Here is a 23,655-nt window from a genome sequence, read left to right as displayed (position 1 = left end):
CTTTTTTTTTCGGAGGCCAAGACTTTTCATAAACTCGAGCTAGATTTACAATCACTTCCCAATGCCAAACCCAACTCACATCTCTCACCAAAAGAACTCAAGAACACTTTGCACATAAAACTCTTTTTCTTTGAAATCTATAAAGGATTTTCCTCAACTTCAAAACAATCTTAGCTCCTAACAACTTTGCTAGCCCCCTTTTTTTTTTTTTTTTTTTTTCTTTCTTCTTTTCTTATATTTTTCTTCTTTTTTTTTTTGGGGCCAAGACTTTTCATAAACTCGAGCTAGATGTTTATCTACTAATTCCAATAAGATTATCCATTTAAACACAAAGAGTCTATTCTTTTCCTTCGAACTTTTCATGCTTCCAAATCATAATCACAATACTCACTCCCACCTATAGCTAGACAATACAGTGCCTAATCTAGCAAGAATGAAGATCAAGCATTGTCGTTCCCGATACTCTCAACATTATGCACATGTAAGACTTTCTGAAAAAGGCCTCACTCATCAAGCAATGAAAGCTTAAAAGGAGGAAAGGGTTTTGGGAGTGGTGTACCACTCGAGTTTTTCAAAAAGATTGGCATAAAGGATGTGACACTCAAGTGTGTATATCCATGACTCAGTACACAAGGGACCATAAGCAAGAAGCATTAAGTTCGTTCAGTTCAAATAAGGTTGTAGTTGGCTTCAAAGATTGAGTTTCAGCAACTAATGAGATTCAGGAAGAGTTTTCAAGGCTCGAAACATACAAGGCTTTTTGAGAGATGCAATAGCTACTCGAGTGTGAGATAGTGTTCTTTACAAGGCATCTTAAATCATTGCTCCCAATGCAAGTGAATGCAACTTATATGCTCTAGACTCTCCTAAAAATGCAAGTGATGCAATCTATATGTTTTTTTTTATGCAAAAAGGTATGTGTGCAAGACTCAATGCAAATTCATCAAAGTAAACATGATCAAATACTTGGTACCTCCCCCAAACTTAAGTTACACAGTCTCTATGTTGTCAAGTAGAGGGAAATACCCACAAGAAAAAGCTAATATGCAAAAATGGGATGGTATATACAAGGGAAAATAGTGAAGTACCTTCAAGGATAGTGAGTAGGGACAGAGGCCCCAGCATCGTCGTCGTCCGGTGGGAACGTGGTGTAGTAACCCCTAGGTGCTGACCTGTAGTCTCCATACCATTGTTGGCTCTGAACCTCGTCAATCTCAACCTCACTATCTAAAGAGGCTAAGGATGGAGACTTGTTTCCTGAGGTGGAGGGTTGAATGGGTGGGTTCCTCCATGTTCGCTGGAGCTGTCTATCAGTGAGGGGGAAACCAAGATCAGTAGGCTGAGGTGGGGGCTGGGGTACTGATGTGTTCGCGAAGGCGAAGTCCGCTGAGCAACATCCAGCTATGCCTCCTCTGGTTAAGACATCGGCCACTTTCTTCATGAACTTGGCTGAAGTCTTTGCTTGCTTCTTCACCGTCTTGCTCAGCGCCTTGCACTTGTCCTTCAGCTTTTCTATTGTCCTGTCTTGTGCATTGTTCCATCTCTGAAGTCGACCAATATGCTCATGAGCGTCACGAAGTGCACCAGGAGGAAGAACCCCATCATGTGGCTTGAAGTAGTAGCGCGGAGGTCCATAGACGGGTACAGATGCTTCACTAGGAGGTTCGTAATGTCTCGTCGGAACACTCATTTTCCTTGGTGGAGCAATGGGACCGAGAGACCCGTGTTCTCCAAGAAAGTCTTCTTGGGATATGTTGAAGCTGATAGCTCCAGGTCTCTCTAAGCTCGCCAGGTTCTGGTTTGGAAGAACCACTTCGACCGGCTTGCCCTGCAAGTAGTAGTGGTAGACGTAGTCCTTCCCATACATCCCACTGAAATAGGTGGCAATCCTCAAGTAAGTGCCATCGATGAACTTAGGCCCTGCTACATCCTTTCCCAAGGGAACATTCAGAAATTGGAGCAGTGGTGTGATCATCCCGCCTATCCCAACCTTTGGGTGCAAATCAGTGGTGTACCATGCCCAGTCTCTGTAGTGCTCGAGACGATTCACGAAGAAGCTGACCATCCCGAAGGTAGCATAGATGTCGGTGCTTGGAAGGGGCAATGCTCCAGGTGGGGCGTATGGGCGGATAGCCGGGCAGAGCAGTCGCATGTCTTCCTCGGTGACATTACTAGCCTGCTTCCGTGGGTAGAATGCATGGACGAGCATCCTATGGAGGTAGCGTACAGACGGGTGCCGGATATGTGAGTTCTTGTCAGCCCCGGTAGAGTGCTTGTTTCCAGTGATCAACTTCCAAAGTTGGGTGGGGAGGTTTTCGCATTTGGAAAGGGAGTAGTCTGCCAAATCTTGGAAACCCATGACTCTCCCAATGTCTTTGAAGTTCATGTTGTAGTCTCTCCCATTGACCTTGAACCTGATTTTGCCCCATCCTTGCCTCACGTGCGGAGTGTCATGGTAAGTGACCTCAAAGGAAGACAAGAACTGACAGGAGACATCCCTGTAGACAGGGTAGGCCATGGTGAGGAGTTTGGGCATCTTCAGGTGCCCCAGCATTGCCTCAATATCAGAATCGAGACCCAACTCCTTCAGCAAATCAAGGTCGGCGAATCTGGTTGGAGTCCAAGTCACCCCATTCAGCAAATGATGATACAGCTCTTCCTCAGATGGAGTTTTCGCTCTGTCTCTATCAACATCAACCTCCTTCCCTTTTAACATCTTGGCCCTCTTTGTAGGAGCCTGCTCATCCGCACTTTCATCGCCACTCTCCTCGTCTGTGGCAACTACTTCACTTTTTCCTGCCCTCCTCTCCTGCTCTTTTGTCTTCTTTGCAGCCAAGGTTTGCTGTCGAGAAGCCCTCTGTGTCCAAGAGCCAGTCTGCTCCGAGGATAAATCTTTCCCTCTCAATGCAGATTCTCGTCTCTCAGCTTCTTGCTTTTCAGCATCCGACTTTCCCTTAGTTTTCTTAACCATTGGTACCTGAAAAATTCAAAACTTGGAAAGGGATAAGTGGATGAACTTTGCAAATGAAAATGGTAAGAGTAAACTCAACAAATGAATAGCAATTTAAACTCAAGTTAATTAAGCAGTCAAGCTAAGAGTAAAGAATCACACTTCTCAATCTTTTAAAATTTTGAAAATTACAAGACAAGTAAAATTCAATAATCAAAGTGGTTCTAGAATGAGAGAATTCTTTAATCAAACCTTTCAACACTTTAACATACTAACTTACCCACTAGCACACTCAATTGGGGGCAATTTTGAAAACCCCCAAATCCATGAACCCTAATTTTGCCAAAGTTCAACTTAAACTCAATTTCACCATTGATTCAACAACCCAACTTGATAGATAAGCTTTCCCTAGTCTATTTTACCACAATCTAGCAAGAAAATAACCAAATTTTGATTTTTAAATTCTAGGGTTCATGGACCTATGAATTTGAATTTAAAAACTCAATACCTCGCTTTGGATGAAAGGAAATGGTGAATGGGTGGTGAGGAATATACTAAAGGGGCGAAAGCTTGGATTTAGAAACAAGAACTTGTTGATTTGGGTGAGAATTGAGAAAGTTAGGGGATTTTTGGTGTGGGTGAGTTTGAGAGAGTATGAGTGTTTATGAGAGGAGGAGAGGGTGAGGAAGCTGAAATCATGGGTGTTGGGTAGGTTTAGGGGCGTCCGGTTTGGTTTAGGTAGATTGGGGATTGGTTTATTTTAATTAAACCGGGTTTAAAAAAAAACTTACATGGACCGGCTCGGGAGCGACTTGAGGGTGTCGCTGCGAGAGGTCGCTCCCGGGTCGTTTCTTCGCGAGCGACCTGGCTGTGTCGCTCCGAAGACGTCGCTCCCAGATGGAGTGACTTCATGTGCTCGCTCTAGGAGGTCGCTCCGAGAGCGATTCTCGCGTATCCGACGCCATAAACGCGAGCGATCTCGCTGTGTCGCTCCGGCCACGTCGCTCCCAGCTGGAGCGACTTTATGGTGTCGCTGCGGAACGTCGCTGCGAGGTCGATTTCGTGCCCAAGAACCGCGAAAACGCGAGTGACCTGGCTGTGTCGCTCCGAAGATGTCGCTCCCAGCTGGAGCAACCCTTCACACTCGCTGCTGATCCTCGATCACACGATCGATTCTCTGCTCAAACCGGATCGATCAAGCACCAGCACACTACTTCAAAAAAATTTCTCTTTTTTTTTTTTTTTTAGAAATATGATGAAAATGAAAATACTAATGCAATATGTACAAGGATACACATGGGACTTCTTCCCAAGTGAGCTAAGTCTCTAGCTTGACTTTGCCTCCTTTTGGATTAGGTCGGGGTAGGATCAGACAGTGGAGTTGAAACCCCATCTTCCTCGGGTGCATTTGCCATGTAGAGCTTAACCCTTTGCCCATTGACTGTGAAGTCTCTTCCATCAGTACTCCACAAAACTATTGCTCCATATGGCCTAACCTCCTTGACCTTGAAAGGACCGGACCACCTTGACTTAAGGTTTCCTGGAAATAACTTCAGCCTAAAGTTGTAGAGAAGAACTTGATCTCCTTCTTTAAACTCTCTCTTCAGGATATTCTTGTCATGGAAAGCTTTAGTCTTCTCCTTGTAGATCCTTGAGTTCTCAAAAGAATCCATTTTTATCTCATCAAGCTCATGTAGCTGAAAAATCCTTTTCTCCTTGGCACTCTTGATGTCTAAGTTCAGCAACTTTACTGCCCATAGTGCCTTGTACTCAAGCTCCACTGGCAGATGGCAAGCTTTCCCGTACACTAGGTTGAAAGGTGTGGTCCCCAGAGGTGTCTTGTAAGCTGTCCTATAAGCCCAAAGCGCATCATCAAACTTAATTGACCAATTCTTCCTTGTAATCCCCACAATCTTCTCCAAAATGGACTTGATCTCTCTGTTAGAAATCTCAACTTGACCACTTGTTTGAGGGTGGTATGGAGTTGCCACCTTGTGCTTAACACCGTTCTTCTTGAGAAGTCCCTCAAGCAGTTTGTTGATGAAATGAGACCCTCCATCACTGATTACAACTCTTGGAACCCCGAACCTTGGAAAGATGGTGCTCCTGAACATCTTGGTTACAACTCTAGCATCATTGGTGGGACTTGCAATAGCTTCCACCCATTTGGAGATATAGTCAACAGCTACAAGGATGTATTTGTTGCCAAAAGATGATGGAAATGGCCCCATGAAGTCTATACACCATAAATCAAACACTTCAACTTCAAGGATTGGATTTTGAGGCATTTCATTCCTTTTTGTGATGTTCCCTCTCCTTCGGCATGAATCACACTTTGAAACAAAGTCCTGTGTATCCTTAAACATATGTGGCCACCAGAATCCAGCTTGTAGCACCTTCGCAACAGTCTTGAAGGTAGCAAAGTGGCCTCCATAGGATGATCCATGACACTGTGTAAGGATCCCATCAATCTCCTCATTAGCAACCACTCTCCTATAAAGTTGATCCTTGCAGAGAATGTAGAGGTAGGGCTCATCCCAGTAGTATCTCTTCACATCCCTGTAGAACTTCTTCTTGGCATAGCCCACAAGATTCAAAGGTTCTTTTCCTGTGGCTAGGTAATTTACCAAATCAGCATACCAAGGTTCTTTCTCCTCTGTTGCCTTGACTTCTTCAAGCTTCCTACCAGTCTCACAAACTGCCATCACTGCTCCAATAGCCATGATCTGTTCCTCAGGAAGTCCTTCGTCAATAGGAATGCCACACTCCACTCTCAGCCTGGACAAGTGATCAGCTACACCATTCTCAACTCCTGGCTTGTCCTTGATCTCTAAATCAAACTCTTGAAGCAAAAGAATCCATCTCAAGAGCCTGGGTTTTGCATCCTTCTTTGCCAAAAGGTGTCTCAGCGCAGCATGATCTGTGTAGACAATGACTTTAGATCCCACCAAGTAGCTTCTGAACTTCTCAAAGGCAAAGACAATGGCTAGCATCTCCTTCTCTGTTGTGGCATATCTCATTTGAGCATCATTCAGGGTTTGGCTCGCGTAGTAGATCACATGGGTCTTGCCATCTTTCTTCTGCCCCAAAAAGCTCCCACAGCATAGTCACTAGCATCACACATGATCTCAAAGGGGAGATCCCAATCAGGTGGCTGGACAATCGGAGCACTGATGAGTTCACCTTTCAGCTTCTTGAAGGCTTGTAGACATTCCACATCAAAGCTGAAAGTGGCTTCCTTGCACAGCAGCCTGGTCAATGGTCTAGTGATCATGGAGAAGTCCTTGATGAATCTTCTGTAGAACCCAGCATGACCAAGAAAACTTCGGATGTCTTTCACTGTCTTTGGTGGGGGCAAACCAACCATAACATCGATTTTGGCCTTATCCACCTCAATCCCCTTCTCTGAAATCTTGTGTCCCAGCACAATCCCTTCCTTAACCATGAAGTGACACTTCTCCCAATTCAGCACAAGGTTGGTGTCTTCACATCTCTGTAGGACCCTGCACAAATTTGACAAACAAGCAGAGAACGAAGATCCGTAGACAGAGAAATCATCCATAAACACCTCCACAACATCCTCAATTAGATCAGAGAAAATTGACATCATGCACCTTTGAAAGGTGGCTGGAGCATTACATAGACCAAATGGCATTCTTCGATATGCGAAGGTACCATAAGGACATGTGAATGTCATTTTCTCTTGATAATTGGGATGTATGGGGATCTGGAAGAATCCTGAATATCCATCAAGAAAGCAATAGAATGGATGGTTTGCAAGTCTCTCAAGCATCTGATCAATAAATGGAAGTGGAAAATGATCTTTTCTAGATGCAGAGTTCAGTTTTCGGTAATCAATACACATTCTATGACCAGTGACTGTTCTTGTTGGTATCAATTCATCCTTGTCATTTTTAATTACAGTTATACCACCTTTCTTTGGCACAACATGCACAGGAGATACCCATTTAGAATCTGAAATAGGGTAAATAACACCAGCATCTAAGAGTTTAAGAATCTCTTTCTTTACAACATCCTTCAGGTTAGGATTTAACCGTCTTTGATGCTCGACAGAAGTCATTGATTCATCCTCAAGATGTATCCTATGCATACACAAAGAGGGTGATATTCCTTTGATGTCATCAAGAGAGTAACCTATTGCTTTTCTAAATCTTTTAAGTGTTTTCAAAAGTTCAGATAGCTCAGTTTCAGTAAGTTCACTACTCACAATGACTGGGTAAGTTTCATTAGGACAAAGGAACGCATACCTTACACCATTGGGGAGAGGTTTAAGCTCCACTTTAGGCGCCTTAAGCTCGCTCCAGTCGTCTTGCTGGGTGTCCTCTTGTTGAATGACTGAGGTTTCTTGATGAACCACTTGTGGCAGCTCCTCATACTGATCCTTACTACCAAATCCTCTGTGTGAATCCATCATCATCCCATAGGCAGCACTCTCCAGGTTCTCAATCACTTCAGTTTCTCTCTCTATCGTCAAAGCATGCTATAGAGGGTCTTCTAGTGACAACTCTTCAAGGAGCTCATCAGCAAGGGCGTCCATCTTTTCAACGTAGAAAACTTGCCCTTGAACTGTTGGTTTCTTCATTACCTCCTTGATGTCAAAGTGAAGAACATGTTTACCTAAGTGGAGATCAATCTTGCCCTCTTTCACATTAACAATTGCTCCTGCTGTAGCTAAGAAAGGCCTTCCAAGGATTAAGGGATCTTGAGCTTCCTCACCCATCTCAAGCACCACAAAGTCTGTAGGGATCTCATAGTTTCCAACCATAATGGGGAGGTTCTTCAAGATACCCACAGGGTACTTCACTGAACGATCAGCCAATACTAGAGACAGTCTACACTTCTTGTACTGAGTGAAACCAAGCTTCTTAGCAACAGATAAAGGCATCAAGCTGACACTAGCTCCCAAATCGCAGAGACATTGATCAAATACCATAGGTCCAAGAGCACAAGGTAATGTGAAGCATCCTGGACCTTCTAGCTTCTTTGGAACAACAAGCCTCTGGATGATGGCACTGCACTCATGAGTGAGAATCATCATGCCCTCCATCTCTTTCTTCTTTGCAGCTACAACATCTTTCAGAAACTTGCTATATTGAGGAATCAGCATGAAAGCATCAATGATGGGCATTGTGACTTGAACTTCACTCATTTGCTTCTCAAATAGAGCTTTGTACTTCTCTAGCAGCTGCCTCTTGAATCTACCAGGAAATGGAAGTTTGGGTTCATAGGGAGGAGGAACAAAAGAATTCTCACTTGCTGGAGCAACAATTTCACCATCTTTCACTGTTTTCTTCTCTTTCCCAACCTTTCCTTTACCTTTGGCTTCCACAATCTTCTCCAAGATTTCATCATTGATTTTCTCATCAACAATCACCACTTCATCATCTATGTTGATGGCAACCCCCTCACCTTGTTTCTCATCATCCTTGGTGAGAGCTCTCTGAGGTAACTCCTTACCACTCCTGAGGGTGATAGCTTTCATGGTCTCCTTGGGGTTTTACTCAGATTTTCCAGGTAAAGAACCTTGTTGGCGATTTTGTTGAATGTTCATGGCAGCAAACTGGTTCTCCAAGGTTCTGAACTTGTTGTTGAGCTCATTGTAACTTCCATCAATCTTTGAGTGAAGGTTCTTCAACTTATAGCCAACATGCTTCTCACTTCTTGTCTGAGACTCCAAGATTTGTTTCAGTAGGGCATCAGTGCTGCTGACTTGAGGAGTAGAGGTAGAAGGATTAGCTTGTTGTTGGGAAGAATGTTGTCCTTTGTTGTTGAAACCATGACGAGGGTTTTGTTGAGGCTGATAACTGCCTTGTTGGTTGTTCCGAGGCTGATAACCACTCTGTTGGTTGTTGAAATAGGATTTCTGTTGGTAGTTGTTGTACTGAAAGTTGGGCTCTTTTTTGTACCAGCTACCATTGTTGTTGATAAAACACAGCTCTTCTTGACCTTCCAAACCCTCAACCTCATGGACAATAGGTGGTGTCTCTTGGCTTGGGTTACCAACAAAGTGCAGCTGCTCTTGGGTGGCTTTATCAGCAATGAGGATGTCTATCTTATCCTGTAGAGCTTTCAACTCCTTCCTCGTCTGCTTGTCATCTGATCTACTGCCTCTGTCGTGGTCTCCACTGTAGACTGCATCACTCTTTACCATGTTGTCAACCAGCTCTTCTGCATCTTCCTCAGTTCTCCCCAAGAAGAACCCATTGCTAGCTGTATCAAGTCTGGCCCTGTACTTCGGAAGAGCACCCCGGTAGAATGTGCTCAGCAAGCTTTCCTTAGAGAAGCCATGGTGTGGGCATTGAGCTTGGTAGCCCTTGAATCTCTCTCAGGCTTCACTGAATCCTTCCAAGTTATTCTGTTGAAAGCTGGAAATCTCATTTCTCAGCTTAGCAGTTCTTGAAGTAGAGAAGAAATTCTCCAAAAATGCTTTATTGCAGTCATCCTAGGTGGTTATAGAGTCGCTGGGTAGAGACTTTTCCCACTGATGTGCCTTATCCCCCAAAGAGAAAGGCAATAGCTTGAGCTTTAAGGCATCTTCGGACACACCATTGGTCTTTGACAACCCACAGTAGCTGTCGAACCTGTCCAAGTGATCAAATGGGTCCTCTAGAGCCAAGCCATGATACTTGTTGTTCTCGATCACGTTGAGGAGTCCTGATTTGATCTCAAAGTTGTTGGTTGCTACAGCTGGTGTTCGGATTCCCAATCTATGACCATGAATGTTGGGGCGGTCATAAGTGCCAATGGGTCGAGCTGCTCGCTGTTGGTTTTGTGGAACGTTGTTAGCTCCATTGGCGTCCGCATCATTTTGAGGTATGTCTCCCATATCAGTATCCAATCTCGGCAAGTGAGCCTGTTGCTCTTCTTCTCTTCTCTTTCTAGCACACTCTCTCTCTCTAAAGCTCTGATGTCTGCAGCTCTTGGAACTAGGTTTGATGGACCCCTGCTCCTCAAGTTCATACACCTGTAAATTAAAGGGAGGTGAAGAAGGAGAATCAGTAACAAAAGAAAATAAAAATGACTTAGTCTAAAGCAACTGACTAAATCTCAATGTTCAAATCTACTCAGAATTTGGCAACGGCGCCAATTTGATGTTAGGAGTTTTCAAGGCTCCTAAGACAAATGATGTAGTATAAAAGTTTGTCAAACCAATTCTAAGGAATTTCAAAGCACCGAGAATGCAAGTACGTACTTAATCTAAGTGCAACCGATAATTTGGATGGTTTTAAACTACTACTAATAATAGAATGCAAGAACAGAACAATAAAACAATAAAAGAAGTGACTTTCTTTGGTTATGATAAAAGAGAACTCATGGGTATAGGAATTAGACCTTGGGTGATCAAGTTTCGAACTAAGGATGGCAAATGATCAATCAAACTATCAACCTTAAGCTTAGACACAATCTTAAACAAACTCTATGTCTAGATGAATGTTCATTTACTAACATATTTCAAACATCAAATGTCTTTGGTTGAATAATATGAATGCAATCATTACTAACAAGTCTATTGGCTATCTTAACACCTTTAACAACAAATGTCTTTGGTAAAGTATGTTAAAAGCTTAGGAGAGTTATCTCAGGCATTTCATCAAACACCTTGTGGGTAGGAAATGCCTAAAGATCAACTTTTGAGAGGTCAACTCAGAAGATGCATTATGAATACTCTACTAGCAAGTAATAAGAAGGATCTACACTGTAACATCCTAGATCTAGCCTAATCACCCTTAATCTCCCTAACCCATGAATTCAAGAATGGATTACTCACTACTCTTCATGATTCCTCTTAAACCCATATTGGATTTCAGATTAATCATGTAGAGAAATACAGATAATAGATATGAAAACAACAGAATTGCAATAACAAAATGATCAATTGATTCAAAGAGATGAACTTTCCAAGAGGTTTTGGTGGTTTTCTTTTGATAAAAGATAATCTGCCTCCAATGGCTTACAAAAGATACTTAAACTTAGGTTTAGAAAGTAAAGACGTGCATAATGAAATGACCAAAAGGCCCTTGAGTAAACATGAAGTCGAGCAAACAAAAGGCGCGCAGCGACCTCCAGTAGTCGCTCCGAGAGGTCGCTTAAGGCAAGACGTCGCTCCGGGTCGCTCTCGTGTCTCCGAGCGATGAAAACGCGAGCGACTTCTCCGCGTCGCTCTGGTAAGGTTGCTCTCGTGCCTCCGAGCGATGAAAACGCGAGCGACTTCTCTGCGTCGCTCTGATAAGGTCGCTCTCGTGCCTCGGAGCGATGAAAATGCGAGCGACATCGGGGTGTCGCTCTGGCCAAGTCGCTCTGAAGGGGTGTCACAGCGACTTCACGGTGTCGCTCCGGTGAGGTCGCTCCCATGCACTGCTCATCCAATGATCACCTTTATCACCTCTTTTGAGCTCCAAATGCACCCAAATGTCTCCAAGAACTCCATGTGGTACTCCAATACCTGATAAAGACTCATGTATTCAAAATGCAACCTAAACATGGTTAAATCCTAGTCTATATGATCAAAATGCACCTGGGTGAATGGATAAAACAATGGAAATATGCAAGATATCACCCGCCGGGGTCTATGGCTTCTCCAATGGGGGGTAACGATGATCGGGGAGGATGGATTGAGAGTACTATTCATGGGACCGAAGCGAATGCAAAAGAGGGTTTGAACCAAAGAGGATCTTTACATGGATCTTCATGGGTGGAGGTAGCGCAAGAGAAGAAAGTTCTGAAAAGGTATGAGCTCGACATCACTGAGCAAGAGGGGCAGAAAGTCGTGGAGATTCCAGATGAGATTCTTAACAACGCAAATCATCTTTGGGAAGATTACTTGATTGGGAAATTTTTGGATACGGCTCCTCATATTGTGTGTGTTCATGCCATCGTGAACAAGATCTGGCAAGGGGGGAAATCACAGCAGATTGATGTTCAAGAGGTTGATGCTACGACGATGAAGTTTAAAGTATCAAATCCGTTGATGAGAGCTAGGATACTACGAAGAGGCATGTGGAACATTGGCAATATTCCGCTCATTGTCACCAAATGGACACCTGATGAGTTGAAGGAGAAACCTGGGGTCAAGTCTATTCCACTGTGGGTGTATCTCAAAAACGTTCCCATGAACATGTACTCTTGGCAGGGGCTTAGTTTCATTGTTAGTGAAGCTGGGTTTCCTGTGCGACTACATCCTGAAACGGCTTCTTGCTCCAACTTTAAGCTTGCAAAGATTTTTGTCAATGTGGATTTGACAAAAGAACTGCCTAGGAAGATAAATTTCACAAAAGATGGAAAGTCCTCTCTGGTGGAGTTCATCTATCCTTGGCTTCCTACAAGGTGTAATACATGTGGAAAGTGGGGGCATGAAGAAAACGCTTGCGTAATGAATAAAAAGGATGGTGTAGGATTGGCAGATCAGATGGAAAAGCAGAGGGAGGATGTAGAGAAAACAAAGGATGAGATAGAGAAGGCAAGTGATGAAATAGAGAAGGCAATGGACGAACATTTAGTACATAAGAAGAACGGAGTAAATGGTAATGAGGTGGAGTTAAATGAGATTGAGAAAGGGCAAATAGTTGAGGAATGGTCTGATGTTTTACCAGGAAAAGTCAATAGGAATCAGAGTCCTCTGAAGTTTGGACAAGTCAAAATCATGACTCCATTGAGATTTTCAGCTTTGAATGAGATAAATGATAATGGGGAGTTGGTCAATAAGGATGAGATAAAGAAGGATACTGAAGCTAATAAAGTGGAAAAAGGAGGTTCTGAAGCGGAACAGTTTGTTGCTGCGGAGAGTCAAGAGGTTGCTGCGGAGAGTCAAGAGGTTGTGGAGAGAAAGGATGATGAGATTGGGAATTCTGGAGGAAAAAATGAAGTTTTAGTAATGGAGAGGAAAGTAGAGGGGAATGTTAACAATGAGGATGTATCACAGGAGGAACATAATGCAGAGGTTAGAGAAGTGGATGTTGTGAAAGACGATATGGTAATTACTAGAGAAGAAAAGGAGATTCGGAAACCAAGCTATTCTGATGTTTTGGGAGTAAGACCATCCATACCAAGAGCCACGAAAACACACCATAGGATCATTCATGAGCCTATGGTGGGTGGAAAGCATATGCCTGGGAATCTGGGTAAAAGAAGTACTCGCAAACCTACTCAATGACAGGATTCTTCTGGAACATGAGAGGTTTCAATAAGAGTTCAAAACACAAGGTAGTTCGCAGTTGGATTCAAAATAAGGAGTTGCAATTTGGATGTTTATTGGAGACGAGGGTAAAGGAGAGTAAGGCTATTCAGATAGTAAGTACGGTGGTTCCTGGATGGTCTTTCTTAAATAATTATGAGTATAGTCAGAAGGGTAGAATCCGGGTCATGAGTTTTTCTGCTCCTTTGTTTATGGGGAAAATCTTGCTGAGAATAAAAGAGGACTATGAAGTGATATGAAAGCTCATCAAGATTCTCCCATGTTCAAAGATAAGCAGTGGATAATCATGGGTGATTTTAACGAGATATTAGAAGGGGAGGAGCATTCAAACTATCAGAATTCGGGTCTTATAACGATGGGAATGCGTGATTTCGAGAGTGTCTATCAGCATTGCAGACTTATGGATTTGGGATATCAGGGACCAAGATTTACATGGTGTAATAAGCAAGATGAGGGTCTAATCTGCAAAAAGCTGGATATGATCTTAGTAAATGAGACTTGGCTAAATCAGAGAAGCCAAGCTCATGGTGTTTTCGAAGCTGGGGGCTGTTCGGATCATCTCAGAGGGAGATTTCATTTACAAGCGGAAGCAGTTGGGAAACGAAGGCCATTCAAATTCACAAATGTGGTTGCGGATATGCCAGAGTTTCTCACCTTGTTAGAAGATTATTGGAAAGATACTCAGCCTCTATTTCAGTCAACTTCAGCTCTTTTCAGATTCTCAAAGTATCTAAAAGCCCTGAAGCCTCTGATTCGGAACCTGAGCAAAGAAAAATTAGGAAAATTGTCTATGATAGTTCAAGAAGTCTATAAGGATCATTGTATGAAGCAGGAGAAACTATTTAATGATCCCTCTCAAGAGAATATCAGAGCGGAGTTGTTGGCAGCAAAGCATTGGCAAAGAATTTCTGCAATTGAAGAAAAGGTTCTTAAACAACGTTCTAAGATGCATTGGCTGCAGTTGGGTGATTGCAATAATAAAGTTTTTCATAATGCGGCCAAGATAAGAGAGACGAGGAATGCAATTCGAGAAATCAAGTGTCCTAATGGTACTATTGCTACATCACAGGAGGCTATAAAATCTGAAGCAGAGAGGTTCTTTCAGGATTTCTTAGCCCATGTACCTACAGAGATTCAGGGGATTTCAGTAGAAGAGATGCAGAAGATTATACCATTTTGCTGTTCTGAGGGTGAAAGATCACAGCTGATAAAACCTGTCACCAGTGAGGAGATCAAGGAAGTGATGTTCAAAATGCCAAGCAATAAATCACTGGGGCCAGATGGATTCACATCAGAATTTTTTAAAGCATCTTGGAGTATCATTGGTAATGACTTCATAGTCGCGGTGCAATCGTTCTTTATGAAGGGATTTCTTCCGAAAGGTCTAAACACCACCATCCTAGCTCTGATCCCAAAGAAAGAAGCTGCAATTGAGATAAGGGATTATAGGCCAATATCTTGCTGTAACGTCCTATACAAAGTAATCTCTAAGATCATTGCAAATCGTCTTAAAGGTACGCTTCCTCAATGTATATCCCCAAATCAATCAGCTTTTGTTAGAGATAGATTGTTGGTGGAGAATCTGTTGCTAGCTACTGAAATTGTCAAGGATTATCATAAGGAAGATATATCACCTAGATGCGCTATGAAGATTGATATATCAAAGGCTTTTGATTCTGTTCACTGGCCTTTTATGCTGAACACGTTGAGAGATTTAAATCTGCCAGAGCAGTTTGTGCATTGGATTGAGCTTTTTGTCTGCACTCCTTCTTTCTCGGTTCAAGTAAATAGAGAGCTAGTAGGCTTTTTTCAGAGTAAGCGAGGTCTGAGGCAGGGTTGTGCTCTCTCTCCCTACCTCTTTGTTATCTGTATGAACGTTTTGTCTCACCTACTAGACAAATCTACAGCGCAGAAGATCATTGGCTATCACCCTCGGTGCCAAAACATTCTGCTTACGCACCTGTGTTTTGCTGATGATTTGTTAGTCTTCACTGATGGTACAAAGCGCTCAATAGAAGGTATTCTCAAGATTTTTGAAGAATTTGCTAATATCTCTGGTCTAAAGATAAGTCTTGAAAAGTTCACTCTCTATACGGCTGGGATTTCAGAAGATCAAGAGAGTGATATTCTTGCTTGTTTTCCCATTGAGACTGGAAATCTTCCAGTGAGATATCTTGGACTACCCTTGCTCACAAAGAGAATGACGGTGACTGATTATATGCTCTTGGTGGAGAAAATCAGAAAGAGGATGAAGTCTTGGACGGGTAGATTCCTATCGTATGGAGGTCGGCTTCAACTCATCAGCTCAGTGATTACTAGCATGGCAAATTTCTGGTTATCGGCTTTTAGACTTCCTAGTAGTTGCCTAAAGGAGATTGAAAGTTTATGCTCTGCTTTTCTTTGGTCTGGACCAGATTTAAAGACAAGTAAAGCCAAAGTTAGTTGGAAGGATGTATGTTTGCCGAAGTGTGAAGGGGGTTTGGGGCTAAGACCGCTTAAGGAAATCAATTTGGTCTTTTGTCTGAAGCTGCTCTGGAGGATCTTTGCTTGTCATTCATCTCTATGGGTCAAATGGATCCACTGTTATTTGATTCGAAAGGGGTCTTTCTGGTCGATGAGAAGCGCAGCTGCATGCTCTTGGATGTGGAATTTTTTTTTGAAGTTAAGGGATTATGCTAAACAATACCTTATGATGGATGTTTATAATGGGGAGCATACATCTTTTTGGTATGATTCTTGGTCTCAGCTTGGATGTTTAAAGGATGTATTGGGCAGAGGAGGGAATTTGGCTATGGGTATTACTGAGGATTCACATGTTGCTGATGTTTTAATGGGACACCGTAGACGAAGACACAGACTGAGTATTCTAAATGAGGTGGAAGAAGAAATTGAGAAGGTCTGAAATAGGAAAATTGAAGAAGACGATATCCCTCTTTGGAAGCAGAATGGAAACACTTTTGCAAATAGTTTCTCAACAAAGAAGACTTGGCAGTCTATGCGTCAAGTTCAGCCGGTTTGTGATTGGAATAAAGGGGTATGGTTTCCTCAGTCTACTCCTAAATTCTCTTTTGTTGTTTGGGTGGCTATAAGAAATAGACTGTCAACATGTGATAGAATGAAGCTCTGGAACAACGCAGTTTATGAGACCTGCGTTCTGCGTACAGAGACTGAAGAGACTTGTCGGCATCTATTCTTTGGATGTAGATATTCGAGAAAAATCTGGGAGTTAGCTGAAGGTATTATGGGAAATGAGTTCACTTATGAATGGAATGATATTATTGATGCTATTTCAAAACAGCATCAAAAGACCACAGAGGGATTTCTGCTTTGCTATGCATTCCAAGTTTTGGTACATATTATCTGGCGTGAGCGAAACGCTCGTCGTCATGGGGAGCAGCCAAGGGATGAGTGTTTACTTCATAAGTTTGTGGATAAGATAATAAGACTGAAGTTGCTTGCTGTAAAGGGTAAGGGTTAGAAATATTTGGATGAAGGTTTACGTGGATGGTTTGAGACGAGAAGACTTCCCTCATAGCTTATAAGCTCTAGATGAAGATTGTTTTTACTAATTTGACTTTAGTACAAAGTAAACTCTAGATGCACTTGATGTAATACATGTTTTTTCCGATTGAATAAATTTTGCATTCATTCGAAAAAAAAAAATTTTGGAGAAAGAACACAATAAGTTCTCATAGAAAAACTTTTGAGAACCTCAGTAGAATCCCCTTTCCACTTCTCATTATCTTACTAGCTTATGTATTCAATTAAGATTAAAATTTAATTATTTAAGCAAAACTAACTAAAATACTAATATTATATTTTCAAGAACCCCTTTTGAGAATTTTAACATTGGTGTTGTTCTTACTGTTTACTTCTGAATTTATATTCAAACATTTAAAAGTATATAGACGTTATTATGATATCTTAATTGTTAATGAAAAAAATAAAAACTTTGAAACCCATGTGTTGTTCAAGATTATTCGAAAGAGATGATTAGATGAAGATTGACGTGAAGCTATGACAGAAACTAAGTATTCACTTTTGCTATGGGTAATATCAAGCTTTCATAGCTCAGTTGGCTAGAGCACCCGTTTAGTAAGCGGGAGGTCTTGAGTTCAACTCTCAATGAAAGCAAATTTATTTTGTGTAGGCCCATTTAAAATGGTCCCAATCTTTTTTTTGGACAAAGGTCTCATTGAAACTATTACGTAATAGATCACTTTTACACATTTTAATTAGACAATTTCAACTCTTTACACACTTTTCTCTTCTTCCAACCCACTTTTCTCTTTTCCCAACCCATAAAAACCCCACGTTACCCTTTTTCCTATTACGAAAGTCTAACCTATTAAATTAAAGAAACATTTACACTCTAGGACACTTTCCCTACTTTATATTACACCTTAAGACATTTTCCTATACTGACACACTTTCCCTAACAGCTTGTGTCTGATCTAGTGTCTTTCCTAACTAACATATTCCTTTTTTTGTTACAGCCCAACTACCCAGCTTCTTCCCATTCGCCATTTAGGCGAGATTATGCCCTAGCCGTCGATCTCGTTTTTTTTCTACGGCTGAGATTTATTTTCGCAGATCTAGACAAGACACATTGCTTTTTTTCAACATCAACCACTAGATCAAACCTAGTACATCGGACGGCCGAGATTAGTTGCATCAGATTCACCATCTCCTATCAACCTTTTGTCGTTGTTTCTAAGAACATCTTCAGCTTTACCTCATTCTTCATTCAGAAACTAAGAACATTATCAATCCCCTGATAGGGGAATCTTATTATCTGGACCACAAGTCGTGCTTGGTTAGCTAACTAACCTCTTTTTCTATGTCTGCGTATCACGTTAACTCCAACTAAAGAAAGATTTATCTAATTTGTTGCCCGCAACCACCATGGCCGACCACTGTATGATCATTGCCGGCGAATGGAAGACCTCCGGCGATGGTTGCTGGAACTTCTCCATCGACAAACACCAAATGTCGAGGATCGTGACGCTTAGCCCCTCCATGACGTTGGTAGAACTGCAGAACAATGTCTTGAAGGAGTTCTTTCCTAACACCCAAACACGCCCAGAAGCCTCTTTGAGCTACTGGCCTCCGAACTCTAAAAACCGGCAACGGGGATCTCAACCCCACCTGTCATGCTCACACACGATGGTTCTGTTTGTTTCTTCTACCAGCATTTCGAGTTACAGAAGGGCATGAACTTGTTTGTCACGTTCAACCATCAGTCGGAGCCCATCAACACGAGTCAAGTTGCTGAAAATCTATTCCCATTCAGCACTCCCAATCAGCCTATCACCAACCCCCCCCCCCTCCCCCTCTACTCAACCGTTATTCCGGTCCCTCGTCCCCCTGCATCCGGACTTTCCCCGCCTTCTACTGCCGCGTCTAAAATCCCCGGATTTTCCCTTTCCCCTGATGATGATTTATTTGGAGGCAGCCCTTCTAAGCCATCTAACACAACCAACAGCCCTCACTCAGCTCCTTCCAAGATCCGACGTTTCTCACTTATTGATGAAACTGTTCTTTGTAGCGACGATATGCTAGAAGAGATGTTCAAAGCAGACTCTGACAACATCCCCGATATTTGGCAGACAGAAGATGAGGAGGAGGAGGTTATCGGTCCTGACAGTCCCCTTCCTCCCAGTTTTGAACAAGTTCAACCACGCGGTTATGACCACGACTTTTGGGACCCTTTGATTGTGAAACATCTCGGTGGATATGATGCGGAACAGGTGATTGCCGGCATAGATGTTCCAAAAACGGCTCTATACAGTATCCACAGTAGCTACGATCTTTCCTACGAAGCTGAGGATGTTCCTGACTTGAATTGGAGGATAGCAGCGAGGAACCATTTGTGGGGAAACTGTATGCAACTAAGCAAGATTGTCAAATTGGGCTTGCTATCTACGCAATCAAGGAGCAGTTCTACTTCAGGCAAACCCGAACCACTAGGCATTCATTTGTGCTTAGTTGCCATGATACTGCCTACGATTGGCGCATACTGGCGAAGGAGCTAACCAACTGTGGTTACTACACCATCAAGAAGGCCCAGCTTGATCACACCTGCACCATCGACACACGCAACCTATACAGGAAGAAGGCCACTTCCAAAGTCCTTGCCCACGTATATCGCTCTCGCTACACCGAACCCACCAACGGACCTAAATCACTACAGCTTCAGCAGATGGTATTGGAAGACCTTCGCATAGACGCTTCCTACATGAAATGCCACAGGGCCAAAGAGCAAGCGGTGGATAACACTGTTGGAAATGCTGAGGATTCATTCCTCAACATCGCCTCCTATTTTCAGAGGCTCAAAGCAACCAACCCAGGCACGGTTACTGCAATCGAAACCGAGCCTGACATTTAAGGCAACACATGTTTCCTCTATGGCTTCCTGGCCTTTGGTGCTTCGATACAAGGGTTTCGGCGCCTACGCAAGGTTCTTATTATTGATGGGACACACCTTTCTGGGAAATATAATGGGGGTACTACTCACGGCTAGTGGTCAAGACGGTAACTTCCAAGTCTTCCCTCTTGCTTTTGCTGTCGTTGATGGCGAAACAGAACATGCCTGGACCTTGTTCCTCACCAAACTTGAACGGATCATTGCAGACTCAAATTCACTAACCATCATCTCTGATCGTCACTCCTCTATCATCAAAGCCAAGCTTGCAGTCTTCCCAAAGGCACATCATGGAGCTTGCATAGTCCACTTAATGCATAACGTTATCTCACGGTACAAAAACAAAGGTCTTGCAAAGATGGTGTGTGAGGCTACGTTTTTGGCATCAGCACCCCGTCAACAATGATGATCAGGCATATTCTAAACTTCTTCCCCTGCGACAGAGTTGTGTCACCAGCGACCATGGCTGCAAGGTCTTCTAAACTCAAGTTACGCCTACTCCCAAACAACTTGTCCCAGAAAACATAATACGCTTTCTTCGGCTTCGATTTATCATCTACCTCGTATCCCTGCTCAAACTCCCCACAAGGCAAGCCAGTAACATGGCCAAACTCGGTAAGCGAAAACCTTGTCGGACCCTAACCAAATACAGGCCACATCTCGAACCGTTTCTTCGTTACCAACTGCCTACAAAGCATTCCATGTACCAACTTCGCTGAGAACGCGCACATGCGCACTGGTAACCTGAACAGAGACCCGAAGCATGAACACAACAACCTTTCCATCTCCGTTGAACCTTCAAGCACATCCCTCACCAGAAGCAGGAACTCTAGCGATGAATAGCAGTTGTTCCTGTTGCTTGGGTATCGGTCGGTTGCAAAAAGCCGAAGTGGTAGCCTCTCATTAACCAACGGCGCCGTACCTAAGACCAAGAACACATTACAGACCGGATCTAAGACAAGCAAACTTTAACAAATGCCACATGACCTGGGTTCTCACTCACCTTCAACGACGCCTTTGCCTGATCTCTTTCTTTTTGTCGACATCACCTACCGTTGTTTGTCGTTGCTTTCGCCGCCGACAACGAAATTTCAATAAAGAACCGTAGAAAAAAAATGTTACGGTTTCAATTTTTTACGGGCCCAACAAAAGGAAATTAACCAAACACAACCGCCCTTTTGAAATCCACCAATCGTGTGTGTCTCATTTCGAAATTCAAAACCGCAAACAAGAGTAACCAGAACAAATAGATGTTTTACTGAACTACCCACCCCTGGTTACAATTTATTAGGGGCATGCACGACTTTAGCCACCAAAATGTGTGTTGGTAGCAATAAGTGTTCTACCATGTAATAAAAAGTCAATAAGTGTCTATTCCTGTTATAAACTCTAAACTAGACCTTGATCCGCGCACCAGCGCGGGTATGAATTTTCAGTTTTTAATTATTTATTTTATTAAATGATGTATTTGTAATATTCGTTCATATTATATTCAATAAGTAAATATTTTTTTTTTGCATCTTAAACTATCTATTTTTTTACGAATGTGTGATATCATATAAAAAATAAAAAAAATGAGTATAGAGTTAATTAGATAATTTTAAAAACAGAAAATTTCTTTCGTGTGCGATATCATATAAATAACGATCCGCCCAGTTAACAAAAATCATGATTATTTTATGTGTAATTTTTTTATTTTGACCATTTCCTTAAAACTATACTAAATTTTACATATTTAATTAGAATATTTTTAATATCTTTACATTTTTATTTGAAATGCAACTCAATATTTTTTTTAACAATTATAACAAAATATTTAAAAAATATTTTTAGAATTTATTTGAAAAATATGAAAATTACATTTTAAATTAAAATTATCCTAAAATATAATAAGTTTTGATGTAAACGAAAACTCAAATTATGTCAAAAATAATGATATTCAATGATAATAACAATTTTAATTGATTATTTTTAAAAAAATACATTTACAAAAATATTGTTTGAAAGAAAATTCATTTATCTTTCAAATATAAAATGAAAATGTTATAATTAAATAATAAAAAATATAAATAAAAACCATAAATTTAGCAAATGACAACTGAGTTATATTATGCTAAAAATTTTTTTCTAACAATTTATCAAATGACAAATGAGTTATGAGCAAATAATACCATATAATTTTTAAAAACATAGCCATTCTTAAATATTTTTTGAATAAATAATTATTTTAAAATTTAATCAACTAAAAATAATATTCATACAATTGTTTGAGTCAAATTCTAGTTTTATTGATGCATGTTATATATTAGTGCTGCATGTTTTAGGTAACATTTTAATGATGCACGTTTTTAAAAATCTCCATTATTAAAATTATGCACGTATGGATAACTCATGAGTTTTTTGGCTGATTAAATGACATTATGTCCAAATTTATTTAAGGATATATTTCATTAAGGTAACTGAAAAAGAGAAACAATAAAATATGAAGTTTAAATTCATTTAAGCATATTTCATTAATATAACTGAAAAAATAAGTAATAAATTAGGCAGTTTTATTCGTTTTAGGATATTTCATAAATGCAACTGAAAAAAAACAAGAAAAAAACAAAAAAAAAATTAGTGAATTAAAAACATTTTCAAATGAGTACATCTTTTTTAATAATATAGATTAAAATCTAACTAATGTTTAGTTTACTTTTTTAGCTCTTAACTTTTCAACACACTATTCTCTTTCTTTATATTTTCTTTTCTCTTTTTGCCGAAATTCAGTCCATCGATAAAAGACGACGGAGAAGAAGAAGTTGAGCGTTAGATTCATCAATTGCGTTGACGGAGAGTAAAGGATCTTGTTGATGTAGAGGTGTTATGTGACGGCGGCTCCGACAATTTTGGCGGTTGCTCTGTGGCCGGAGATGGTGATAAACTTCTTCAGCCGTTCACAGGCCTTTAGAGCCTTTGTGTGTGGGTTTTTAGGCATCAAAGACATGTGCTTTCCATCTATGGTGTATCCTCCACCGTTTTCCATCGTCTCCACAACCATTATCCGCCGTCTCTGTCACCGCACCGTGTCTCCACCAACATTCTCTAGCATCTCTGCCACAATTTTAACTTGGATCCTCTGATTTGTCCAGAGTCGGAACTCAAATCGTACCCGTCACAACGTAGAAATGGTGAGATTATGATATTTACAATTTTGGTCTAGATAAAGATATTTATTATAATTTCTTCTGCAAAACTCTCACAGGCCATCCGAGGAAAGATGTAGAGCTGATGCACGATAATATTTTCCTCATCCTTTACAAGACCTGTAAGAACAATCTCTTTTAACATTTTCAAGTCTGCTTATTTTCTTCATCTGGATTTATCTTGTTTAATTGTTTGGTAAAATTTTAGATTATTTTTATCTTGGCCGTATTTGTTTCCCTTCTTTGGATTTTCTTTCTATCTCAACCTATTGGAATTTCATTGTGAGTGTCGCATGTTTTTAACAAAAACAGAGTTTGTTTCTTGTTTATGCAGAAAATGAGAATTTATGCCTCTACGAATTTCCAACTGAGACATGTGAGGTTAATCTTTTGTGTTGAAGTTCCTTTTTTGTGTAGGGAGTGTGACTATTGTTGCAGAGAGACAAGCAAGTAGTTAATTTGGGCTATTGTACACCGTTTACAGTGTACATGTGGACACTTACATGCGGATACCAACAAAAAATTCATGTACACTGATGAACTTATGGTCGTATGTACATATCAATAATTTTTTGTTTGTAAACTTGGTGTCGTTTTTTCTCATAATTGAGTTGATCCCTTGTTTGAATCAAAATTGTGATTTTTTAACTACTAAGGTGATGATTGTTTCAGTAGTTTTTATTTTTAGTTTTTGGTTTTTAGATTTTAGTTTTTGGTTTTTAGATTTTGGTTTTTGGTTTTCAGCTTTTACTTTTTGGTATTTGGTTTTTAGATTTTGATTTTGGTTTTTGGATTTGCTGTATTTTTTTTTCAAAAATTAATCAATACATTACTTTAAAATAATACAACAAAATAGCAATAAATATTTAGATTTTACAATTAA

General features: G+C 41.0%; 1 long non-coding RNA gene and 2 other non-coding genes across 4 annotated transcripts; all 3 read left to right on the top strand.

Annotated features, from left to right (window-relative positions):
- Window positions 1-9,252: 9,252 nt before the first annotated feature.
- On the top strand, window positions 9,253-9,359 carry LOC125581022. The gene has a single exon (XR_007318733.1). It is a non-coding gene; the product is annotated as a small nucleolar RNA R71 (small nucleolar RNA).
- A 7,864-nt stretch (window positions 9,360-17,223) lies between these two features.
- TRNAT-AGU lies at window positions 17,224-17,297 on the top strand. Its single transcript has one exon. It is a non-coding gene; the product is annotated as a tRNA-Thr (tRNA).
- Window positions 17,298-22,218: 4,921 nt separating this feature from the next.
- On the top strand, window positions 22,219-23,446 carry LOC106394797. 2 transcript variants are annotated; one of them, XR_001279011.3, is made up of 3 exons: window positions 22,292-22,757; window positions 22,832-22,894; window positions 23,107-23,446. It is a non-coding gene; the product is annotated as an uncharacterized LOC106394797 (long non-coding RNA). The 2 variants fall into 2 exon arrangements; XR_002655172.2 differs by having other exon boundaries at window positions 22,219-22,757; window positions 22,832-23,446.
- The last annotated feature ends 209 nt before the right edge of the window (window positions 23,447-23,655 follow it).

This window comes from Brassica napus, chromosome C1, assembly GCF_020379485.1.
Source record: "Brassica napus cultivar Da-Ae chromosome C1, Da-Ae, whole genome shotgun sequence".
Classification (NCBI taxonomy): domain Eukaryota; kingdom Viridiplantae; phylum Streptophyta; class Magnoliopsida; order Brassicales; family Brassicaceae; genus Brassica; species Brassica napus.
Note: the sequence above shows the minus strand (reverse complement) of the source record. Positions and strands in the feature narration are given on the sequence as shown.